The following is an 11,307-nucleotide window of genomic DNA, read 5'->3' as shown; positions in this document are numbered from 1 at the left end:
CCCTTGAGGTGGTTTCTTGATAAGCCCCTAAAAGGTCCCCAGCTACAATGTGAAAGATCTACTGTGAAAAACAGTGTAGTTGAACTTTGTAAATAAACCGGTATTAAAAAAAAGTTCCCCAGCAAGCAGTGGCCAAACTAGTGCCAAGTCTCGGTCACCTTTTGCTCCTGCTGGAAGTCAGCTGTATTGGCTCACAACATACACTGAGCTCTCGGGGGAGCTCATTCAGCACCCCACAGGCCATGGGGTCGCTCAGCCTGACTCGGATTCCTCTTCCGGCCTCACAGCTGGGTGGCTCTAGGCAAGTTAATCACTCACTCCGGTTCCTTTCTGCAAAGCCAAGAGAGAATAGAACCGTTAAATGAAACGAGAAGTATGTCAGGTTCCTGGCACAGAGTCAATAACTTAGTAAGGAATTGCACTTCCACCCCAAAAGTAAGTGGTTTGAATCCACAAGCTGCTTGGCAGGATCTCCTCTTGTGTGATTGATTGCCTCTAAAATTCTGCTGGCTTAACAACCATATCTATCATCTTTTTTAACAAAAGGAACACATTTCACCTTAGGCAAAAGATTTTAATATTAGGACAGAAACCATTGCTTTGGCTATTAAAGTGTCCAGTTGCTAGTTTTCCCAAATGTATTGACACAGACTCAAGCTAGGGGCCATCAAGTCCGTTCCAGCTCGTAACTGAGATTGTACATCTTAGCAGAAGAAGCTGCCGCCTCTCGGCAACATATTAGAACCGTGACAGTATAGCTTACTTTCTCACATTGGCATCTCCTCTGTGAACATCCTCAAAGTTATTACAATAGATTCTAAGGAAAAGAGACTCTAAAATAGAAAATGAGGGACAGTGACTAAGGATGAGGGAAGAAAAATCAATGCCTTTGAGTTGTGGTGCTGGAGAAGAAAGAATATTGAATATACCAGGGACTGCCAAAAAAATAATCAGGTCCAGGGGAGCTCTGGTGGCCTAGTGGCAAGGAACTGCAACTACAATCCCAGAGGCGCACGGTTCGAATCCACCAGATGCTCTGCTGGGGAAGTAGGGACAGTCTCCTCCTGTACCAATCAGATCTGATTTGATGGTACACTCACACAAAAATAATAAAATAAAAAAATAAACAGGTCCGTCCTGGAGAGGATGAAACCAGACTGCTCTTTGGAAGCAAGGATTTTGAAGCTCTGTCTGACATACTTTGGGCGTGTTGCAAGGAGGGACCACTCCTTAGAGAAGTACATCATTCTTGGGAGGGTGGAGGGACAGGGCAACAGAGGTAGACCCTGGATGAGATGGATTGACTCAGTGTCTAGGGTAATGGGGGTAGGTGTGTCAGAGACAATGAAATTAGCTCAAGATAGATGAAGGTTCAGAGCTGTTGTACATAGAGTTGCGATGAGTTGTAGTTGACTCGACAGCACATAGCAACACAGCAACAACCAATGTAAGCAAGAATGGAATTTACTAAGAGGATATGGGATAGTGCCGAGAAGGAAAGGGGGGGCGTCAGAGGTGGTGTTTGTTGGTTTGGTTTCCATGTCATTGCCATTAAAATGCATGGTTTTGATTTTAATATTATTCTCCTTGAAAGGAAAGTGTTTGATGGCCAACTTTGAACAAGGAACACAATCACTCACTGATTATGGAGGGTTCCTGGATGGCACAAACAGTTAATACATTTACTTGTTACTTAAAAGGTTGGAAGTTCAAGTTCACCCCAGAGCACCTCAGAAGAAGACCTTGATAAAGTATTTCCAAAATATCAACATTGAAAATCCTCAGGACCTTTCAGCATTGGATGATTGGAAACCCAAAGTCTCTGTAAACTTTCATTAATTTTTTTTTTTTTAAAAAAAAAGAACATGGAAGAAAAAAAAGGAAAGAAAATCCTCCGGACCACAGTTCTACTCCGAAACACAAGAGTTGAAATTGACTCAAAGACAGCTGGACTGGTGCTTGAGCATGGAGAGTCCACGTGTTCTGAACAGGGCCAGGGGAGTTCCTAGAGTGGTAGGTTTAAATATAGCTAGATTCATGGACAGTAGATCCACAATATTCTTTTAAAAGTAAGGAGTATGAGCCACTAGCTCTCACAGGAAAAGTATTTCTTATACCAACCATTTTTAAACTGAATGTAAGAAATTACTCCTTTCCCCCTTATATTCTTTACAAAATTTGTATATATATATATATATATATATAATCCTAGCGAAGCTTTAGTTATATTTCTGACTTTCTCCCTTTTCACTATCACGCCCATTTCTCCAGGCTACCTTCGCCTTCAAATTTTCATTTTTCTTTGTTTCTAATACACAATTCAGTCATTGACTTGTCCACCATTAAATGTGTATTTTCTGGTTTTTGCTTCTGTTAAAAAACAACAACAATCTCTGCTGGAGGGAGGGTCAGCTGTGGATCAGTCCCGACTCTACTGGTACATAACAACAGCAGCATAACGCCAGGAGCCCAGGTCGTGCAGTAGTGGAGTCCTCAGCTGACCATCCAAAGTCTGTAGTTCAAACCCTCCAGCTGTTCTCTGGGAGAACGATGTGACAGTCACCTTCTGCAAGGATGTACAGCCCTGGGACCCTCCAAGGCCAATTCTGCTGTACCCTGGAGGGTTGCTTCAAGGCAGAATTGACTCAACAGCAGTAGATTTGTTTTATTTATGACGTTATTATACAGTGGGAGAAGGATGAGTAATCTCTTCCTGCATGATTACGCCCTCGGAAAACCACTGGAGAATCAGCTCTGGGTCAGTTCCAACTCGAAGGTACACAGCAAACACACACAACCTAACTGTTTCACAAGTTTCCTCCACTGTTTCCAAAATGCTTGCATCACCCCAAAGAGAACTCTGTGTTCAGTAAACAGAAGCTCATTCTTGCCTCAGTGATTCTTAGTAACTGTCTGTTTTCTTTGGTAAATAACCTATGGTATATATTTCGTATTAGTAGACTCATACAATAATCCTGTTTCTGGCTTCACAGTTGTTGTTGCCAGGTGCCTGTCAAGTTGCATATGACCCGTAGCGACCCTACGAACAGCAGATCTGAACCCTGACCTGTCCTGTGCCATCCTCAGCATCTCTGACACACTTGAGTCCATTGCTACGGTCAGTCCATCTGATTGAGGCTCTTCCTCTCTATTCCTGACCCTCCACCTTTACAAGCCTGATGTCCCTTTCAAAGGAATAGCCTCTCCTAGTAACACACCCCGGGTATGTGAAACGAAGCTTTGTCTTTCTTGTGTCCACGGAGCATTCTGGCTGCACTTAACTGCCGCACATGTCCGCATGCTCTGTTGGCAGTCCATGGGATATTCAGTACTCTTCTCCACCATGGGGCAAAGGCATCAATTCTTCTGTCATCCTTGTTCATTGTCAAGCTCTCAGATACATAGCAAGTGATTAAAAAGACTGGCCTGAATCAGGCACACCTTAGTCTTCAAACTGATATCATTGCTCTTCAGTACTTTGAGGAGGTCCTTGACTACAGACTTTCCCAGAGCAATACATCTCCTGATCTCATGACTCCTGGTAGCAAGGTTATTGATTATGGATCCAAATAAGACAAAATCATTGACCGTTTCAGTCCTTTTCCCATCTATCGTGTTCCCTTTTGGCCCAGTGGTAAGGACCTTTGTTTTCTGAATGTTGAGATGCAATCCATATTGAAGGCTGTAGTCTTCGCTCTTCTACAGCAAGCACTTCAAGTCCTCCTCACTTTCAGCAATCAAGATTGTGTTTTCTGCATAGAGCAGATGTTGAGGAGTCATCCTCTGATCCTGATCCCACTTCATAGAGTCCAGCTTCTTGAATAATTTGCTCAGTGTACAGATTGAATAGGTTTGGTGAAAGGATATAACCCCGACTCACACCTTCCCTAATTTTAAACCATGCAGTGTTCGCTTGCTCTGTTTGGAAAACAGCTTCTTGATCTAGGTAATAGGTTTTGTATGAGCATAAGTAAGTGTTCTGAAAGTACCATTCTTCTTAGTAAGTTGTTAAGATCCACACAGTCTAATGCCTTTGGACAGTCAGTAAAACACATTTTTCTAGTATTCTCTGCTTTCAGCCAGCATCCATCTGACATGAGCAGTGATATCCCTGGTGCCACGGCCTCTTCTAAACCCACCTTGAACTTCGGTACTTCTCTGTCAGTGTACTGTTCTTGCCACTTTTGGATGATCTTTACCAATATTTTGCTTACACATGGCGTTAGTGATATTGTGCCATAATTTCCCGATGCTGTTGGATTACCTTTCTTGGGAATAGGAACAAAGTGCGTAGAAAGGAAGGGCCTGGCAATCTGCTTGCTTTAAAACTGCTCCATACAGTCTAAGAGACGTCAGCAAGCATTGTCAGTCCAGTGCGGCACGGAGACTCCCTCAAGTTGGAAGGCATTCACAGGATGGCTAGGAAGGAGCTGTCTCTTCAGAATCGGGTTGGCCTTAATGATGGGCATAGAGGAGAGCTTCCAGGACCTGCATTTACGGATGGAGTGTGACTCGAAATTGGAAGAAATCGCTAACTGCAGGCTTCCGTTTATAACTGGAATACATGAAGTATAGATCTCGGAAAATTGAAAATTGTCAAAAAGAAAATGAAACACATAAAAATCGACATCTTAGGCATTAATGAGCCAAAATGAACTGATACTGGCATTTTGAAGCAGACAATCAGATGATTGACTTTACCAGGAATGACAACGTGAAGGATGGTATTGCCTTTGTCTTCAGAAAGGCCCTTTCTAGGTCTATCCTGAAGTCCAATCCAGTCAGTGAGGGGCTACTATCCATATGCACAGATATAGGAAGACTTGTTAATGCAGCTGTTACTCAAATTCACACACTAATCACTAAAGTCAAAGGAGATAAGATTGAAGATTTCAGTCAGATTGACCATTTCTATCAGGCTTAACATCTGCAGGCTGAAATGGACCAAGCCTTCAGTCAAGATGCAATGGTAATTACTGCTGATTGGAATGCAAAAATTGGAGCGCCAGTGCTTGGAAAGTGGGGCTTTGGTGACGGACACCATGCTGGAGAGCCGAGGGTAAAATTTTGTCCGACTTGTGACTCACTCACTGCAGATCCCCCTTTTTTTTCCAGCAGCATGAGCGATGCTTACACATGTGATTCAACAGGTGAGTAAACACACTGTAGTGTAAACACACTGTAGTGTATCCAAAAAGGAGCTCTGATGGTTGGGTGTTGTGCTGCCCACATAAAGGTGAGCAGTTCTAACCTACCAGCTTCTCTAAGAGAGAAAGTCTCCTCTTCTGTAAAGATTCTCAGCCTCAGAAACCCCATGGAGGGTGCCATGAAGCAGAACTGACTCAGCAGCTTTAGGACGTAACATGTTGCACGTGAACATCACCAGGTAGCATACATCTAAGGAAGGCGACGATACAGAAACCCAATATTATCAATCAGAACAAGGCCAGCTGTGTAACAGACTGTCAGTTGCTCTTAACATGAGTTCAAATTGAAGCTAAAGAAAATGAAAGCAGTTCCGTGAGAGCTAAAATTCAACCCTGAATATACCCACCTGAATTTAGATGTTGTTACAAGAATGTCTTCAACTCCTTGAACACTGAAGACCAGGAAAGTTTTAGGACCTCATTAAGGACATCATACATACATGGAGAAAGAATGTATTGTACATACATACACGCCATTGAATAGGACAGGAAGAAAAGACTTAAGAAATGAGTGTGAACATTTGCTGTACATAGGTTTGCTCAGGGCCAGAACCAGCTTGATGACAGCCTTTCAGGGCTCACACATGCTGCAGCTTGTCAGAGGACTCCTTTCTCTTACGGCTGCATAATATTTCCTAGTCTATCATGCTTGAAAACTGAGGAGGACCCGAAGCATTTGCTACACAAGGTCAAGTACTGCAGTGCTTAATATGTATTCCATTTCAATATCAAGGAAACAAAGATTCTCACCACTGGGCCAATTGGCAGCCTCATGATAGATGAAGAGATTGAGACTGTTAACAGTTTCATCTTGCTCAGATCCACAGTCAACACTCTTGGCCACAGCAGTTAGAAAATAAAAAACCCTGTGTCAGGGACCTCTCCAGAGTGCTAAAAGAGCAATGACGTCACTCTAGAGACCAAGGTATGCCTAATCCAGGCCATGGTCTTTGCAATTACTTGCTGTGCATTTAAGAACTGGACAATGAGAAAGGAAGACAGAAGAAGATGCCTTTGAGTTGTGGTGCCGGAGAAGAGTCTTGAACATACCATGGACTGCCAAGAGAACAAACAGGTCTGTTCTGGAGAGGGTGAAACCAGGCTGCTCCTTGGAGTCTAGGATTTTGAATCTCTGTCTCACATATGTTGGACATGTGGCCATTAGGGACCAGAGAAGGACATGCTTGGAAGGGTGGAAGGTCAGTGAAGAAGAGGAAGACCCTGGATGAGATAGATTGTTACAGTAACTGGGGCAATGGGATAGATATGTTGGAAACATTAGCTCAGGATAGGACAGGGTCCAAAGATACTGTTTCATAGTGTGTCTCTGAGTTGCAGTTGACTCAGCAGCATATAACGGTAACAACATACCATATTTCATTCATCTGTTGATGGACACTTAGGGTGTCTCCACCATTTGGCCCTTGTGAATAATGTTGCTATTAAGATTAATATACAAGTATTTACTTTGTATAGGCTATCAGAAGATGTATTTAACTGAGAAAATCTGCAGTCAGGGACCTCTCCAAATGATGGAGGAGCAATGATGTCATTTTTAGGACTAAGGTACATCTGACTCAGACCGTGGTCTTTTCAATTACTTGCTATGCATCCGAGAGCTGGCTATTGAATAAGAATGACAGAAGAAAAAGTGATGCCTTCAGGCTCTGGTGTTGGAGGAGAGGACTGTATTGCCTGTAGACTGCCGAAAGAACTCACAGGTATGTCTTGGAGAGAGTGCAGCCAGAGTTCTCCCTGGGAGCAGAGATGATAAAGCTTTGTCTGATGTACTTTGGGCATGTTGCTAAGAGAGGCTATTCCTTGGAGAGGGATATCGTGTGTGGAAAGGTGAAGGGTTAGCCAAAGCGACTTTGGCAGTAAGCTCGAGTGTGTCGGAGATGCTGTAGATGGTGCAGGGTTGGACAGTCCCCATCTGTTGACAGGGGTCTTGGGGGTCAGATTCGACTTGACAGCACCTGACAACAACAACATCTGTTTGCTTCCATCTCTGTGGCTCCTCTCTGGCGATTTGAATCCGCCAGTGGCTTCTTGAGAGGAGGATGGGCAGTCTCCTTCTGTAGAATGACAGACCTGGGAACCGAATAGAAGACCAGCTATGGGTGTCCCCAACCTCCGATGAGTGAGTGAGTCGGAGAAAGAAGATCTAGCAACAGTTTCAATAACTAGAATTTTTGTTTTTGGCAAATCCTAACTCCCTGTGTGGGTGTCTTGTGTTACAATTTTTATTTTATGTAGGTTTGCATGTAAAATTCATATACATTGTGTTTCACTCTGTCATTCATTTGTGTTGTCTTTCAAACACTCAGTCCTAGTCATTGTGTTTTGTAAAATTAATCACCACTGAGCTATGCCCACCATTACCTTGTCTTTTCAGATCCCCACGGTATCTTTCCCATTTCCTTTGCCCTCTCCCCCACCCACCACATTTTGCGACTTCATAATTTCTCCCCCGCCCATCCTCACCCCTCAACTCCCACCCGGTTCCCCTTTGAGCCCCCATACACGTTTTACTAGTTACCCTTCTATTTTTATAATAATGGTCTTTCGCAGTATTTGTCCTTATGAGCCTGAGTTCCTGTAGAGTGTTATGCTGAGTGAACTAACTCAGTAACGCTCATCTTAAAGCGGTTTTCAGCACAGACAGTATTTTGCGATGTTTGTACCATCTCCGGGGAGCACTAAGGGAGCTCTGGTGGGGTAGTTCTAGGGTGTGACGCTGCCAACCCAAAGGGGCTTCTCTTCTAGAGGTTCAGATCCCCCAGGAGCCCCACGGGAGAAACACGGGCACTTTCCTCCGCTGCTCCTCAGCCTCAGAAAACCTGCCAGAGGGTTTTCAGCCTCATTGACAATGGGCTGAGAAGGAGCCCTTAGTGATGCAGCGTGTTACTTGTTGGGCTACTCACTGAAAGGTCAGAGGTTTGAATCCATCATCTATTCCACAGGGGAAATGAGCAGTGTCCTCTGGTAAAGACCATCAGTCTTGGAAACTTGATGGACAGTGGCCACAAGTTGGAGTCTACTTGATGGCAGTCAGTGGGTTTCATGTGGGTTTGGATAACAGCTGTGATACAACAAAAAAATAACATGTGATTTTCTGCGTGACTGGATCACCAGCTGCCAGAAGAGCTGCTGTGGGCTCCGTCCCCGTTCTTGGCAACCCTACGTGTGGCGACGTAGAACTGTGTTCCACAGGGTGTTCAGTGCCTGATCTTTTGGGGAAGTGGATGGCCAAGCTTTTCTTCCAAGGGAAAGTCTTGAACCTTCAGACTTTAGAAGTCCTGTGCATTAACCAATTCTATACTACCCAGGAACTCCCAACAGAGTCCTAGATGCTGCCAATACGGTTTGTTGCCAACATTTATAATCAAAGGACTTTGCTATATTTCAGAGAGACGTTAATGAAAGCTAAGATGTCCCTTTGTTTTCCCTGTCCAAGTTGGTGGCATTTTGACTTCCATGCAGAGGAGTCCACCCACCAGGGTAGACCACTCCCCCTCTTCTCCCCCAGTTCTCCCAGGTACACCTGAACTCTGCTCAGGTGGACAGGTCCAGGTCACACTCAAGCTGGCAGAAGTATGTGGCAGGGCATTAATCACCATTGTCACATTCAGTGGCAGCTGCCACTGTGCATAAAAAAAATGTGATGATGCAGTGTGGCGGGTTACCATGTGGAAAATCATGTCAATGGTGTTGACACTGAAGCAGCAAAGATTGGAAAAAAGGTCACCACAGAAAGGCCAGGGACTTTAGACGGTCATCGTTGAACCCTTGGGTTTTCTAGTTCAAGCAAAGAAAAGGGACCTTTTTATTAAAGACTTTTAAAAGGAAAAGCTACATAAGTGATGGTTGTTTTCCCTGTTGAGAAAGAGAAGCAGTGCCTGTCGCTGCTGTGGTCCGAAGTGGATTCCACTCAGCACCACGCGGTGGACATCTTCAGTCATCTCACTCTGTATTTGCCTTGTTATGTGCTGTCGACTCGCTTACAACTCATAGTGACCCTCTACAAGAGCCCTAAACCCTCCTTTATCCTGCGCCAACCTCATTGTCTCCAACACACATCTTGCCACCAATCCAATCACCAAATCGATCCATCTCATCGAGGGTCTTCCTCTCCTGCACTGTCCCTCCACCCTCCCAAGCATGTTGCTCCTCTCCAAGGACTGGTCCCTCCTTACAACATGTCCAAAGTATGTCAGACAAAGCTTCAGAATCCTTGACTCCAAGGAGCAGCCCGGCTTCACTCTCTCCAGGACTAACCTGTTTGTTCTAGCTGTCCATGGTATATTCAGCACTCTTCTCCAGCACCACAGCTCAAAGACACTCTTTTTAAAGTACATTGTTCTTGAGTCTTGTGAAGTATAAAATAATCGCCATGTGTCAAGGACTCATATACTTTGTCAGCAACAGTCGTGAGGCCAAGGTGGCATACAGACAGCATGGCAGAGGTGTCTGCCTGCCTCTAACTACTTGAAGAGGGAGGAAACTCTAGATCGACAGCTAACAGCTGATTTCTGTAAGGCAGATGTCAAACATGCCTCTTACTTTGCAACCTTTTTAAAATCAGTTGTGACACCAGCTGTCCTCCCACAGGACTCGGTTTCACTGTTGGGTTTTGCGATGACCACACAGACCTTGAAAGGCTGGTGGATTTGAACCACGGAGCCTAAGCTTAGCAAAACAGAGAAAGCACTACTTCACCGGGGCTCAGCCACATAGAGAGCAAGTTTTACAGTACAGCACAGAATGGCACCTCGAAAAAGGATCTGATTATATGCCACACTGCAGATGGTGACAGCTGGCTCAGAAGGAAAATGAGTGCAATCCTGAGGCCCACTGACTTCTTAAATGTCTCAATGGCAAACTGGCTTTCTTACGTCTGTGTGTGTGCTAAAAAAGAGCAGTTTGGGTGTTGTATTTTTAAAAATTTCTTTTAAAGGTTTACAAATCTAATTGGGTTTTCATGCAGTCATTCATAAACATTTTGTGTTACAGCATTCATTGTCATTGATTAATGTGATTTAGTCTTTTATAGATAAACTTCTGTACAACGGTCTTGTATTAACTGAGACACGAAGAGCTCTTTAGTGAGTTGAGGGAAGAAAACAATGTCCCCTACGAGTAAGACATTTGAGAAATGAATGACGGTGTTTGCAGTGTGATAGCCAAGTTTTATGAGCACGAGCTGGAGAAGATGAGTTGGTGCTCTCTTCCATTTGTTCAAATCTGCACAGAAGCTCTGAGCCTCGGCCACCAGGCAGTGATCCCCATTATACCCCACGCTCACCTCCTTTCCTTCTCTGTAACTCCAGCCCATCTCCTACTCTTCCTCGTTGCTGACAGCTCCCGAGCACTTTCCTTCCTCCATTCAGCTTCCTCCTCTTCTTCCTCTTCTCGAGGCTCCTTGCTCTGCCATTTCTTACTTCTCCTCTCCTTTCCCCTTCCCACGTCTTCCCTGCTCTGTTACGAAGAGGCGGCCCAGTGGCACAGCAGTTACGACCATAGCTGCTACCCCAGTGCTCAGCAGTTCACACACCACAGCCGGGACAGATGGGGTCCTTGGAAAGCCCGGTGGGGGAGCTCCGTTCTGTTCTGGAGGGTCACTGTGACCTGGAATTGGTGACGGTGGTATGTGGGCGCCTATAAGGGATCCCTGGTGATACAGGGATTAAACCCTGGACTGCTGACGTGAAGGTCGGGGGTTTGAATCCACCAGCTTCTCTGTGAGAGGATGATCCAGTCTTCTTCTGTAGAGACTGGAGACCGTGTGAGGTAATTCCTCTGTGCCCTCCAGGGTTGCTGAACTGCAGTCAGTTCCACAGAGGCTTTGTGGCCTTTTGAGGTTTTATCAGGAAGAAGATGAAAGTACCTTGTGTACCCACCCCATTTCCAAATTTCTTCCTAGTCCAAAGTTACCTTATTGCTAAAAAAAGCATAAAAAGGATGTGTTTAAAAATGTTTCCAAAGACACTGATCCTCAGCCTCAGATAACCTTCTGTCGTGTGTGTGTGTGTGTGTGTGTGTGTGTGTGTGTGTGCACGTGCATGCTTCTGCTCCAATGGGACCTCTTCTGCAGCTCACA

Source organism: Elephantulus edwardii, unplaced genomic scaffold (genome assembly GCF_000299155.1).
Source record: "Elephantulus edwardii isolate Elephantulus edwardi_28Jun2011 unplaced genomic scaffold, EleEdw1.0 scaffold00006, whole genome shotgun sequence".
In the NCBI taxonomy this organism is placed as follows: Eukaryota; Metazoa; Chordata; class Mammalia; order Macroscelidea; family Macroscelididae; genus Elephantulus; species Elephantulus edwardii.
This window is presented reverse-complemented; position numbering follows the sequence as displayed.